The sequence below is a fragment of the Bufo bufo genome, chromosome 8, assembly GCF_905171765.1.
Source record: "Bufo bufo chromosome 8, aBufBuf1.1, whole genome shotgun sequence".
Classification (NCBI taxonomy): domain Eukaryota; kingdom Metazoa; phylum Chordata; class Amphibia; order Anura; family Bufonidae; genus Bufo; species Bufo bufo.
Genome location: NC_053396.1, coordinates 18,976,740 through 18,977,232, shown reverse-complemented (window position 1 = coordinate 18,977,232; position 493 = coordinate 18,976,740).

Here is a 493-nt window from a genome sequence, read left to right as displayed (position 1 = left end):
GAAAACTAATGGACAAAGGAAATGTGATTTTTTTTTTTTTTATCATTTTTATTTTTGCACATATACCTTAACTGTGAAGAGACTGGCAAGTAAAGATAAGTTGAAAATGAAAAGAAAATGGAAGTCGTCTTTCCTTCAGTTCCAGCTACCGCCAAGATGATGGGGTTATCAATAAGTTCAGATGGTAGTACATTAGTGCTAGCGGAGTGATGGATTGGAAATGAACCGTGTGTCGGCTTGTCCAAGATGGCAGTACCAGACCCTTCAGCTGAATCTCACTGACACTATTTACGTCAGTGTGGGACTGAAGTGAAATTTCCTGGGACTATTAGGAATTACTACAGGATGTGCATTCAGCGGGCAACGTTTAGATTTTGTCATTCTAGAACCGTTCTCTGTGAAATGTACTACCCTTCCCCCTTACATTTCTTTTTGAATATTATAATCATTTGTCGATGGGTTCATATCTGTGTTTGCAAAGTATTGTGACTTT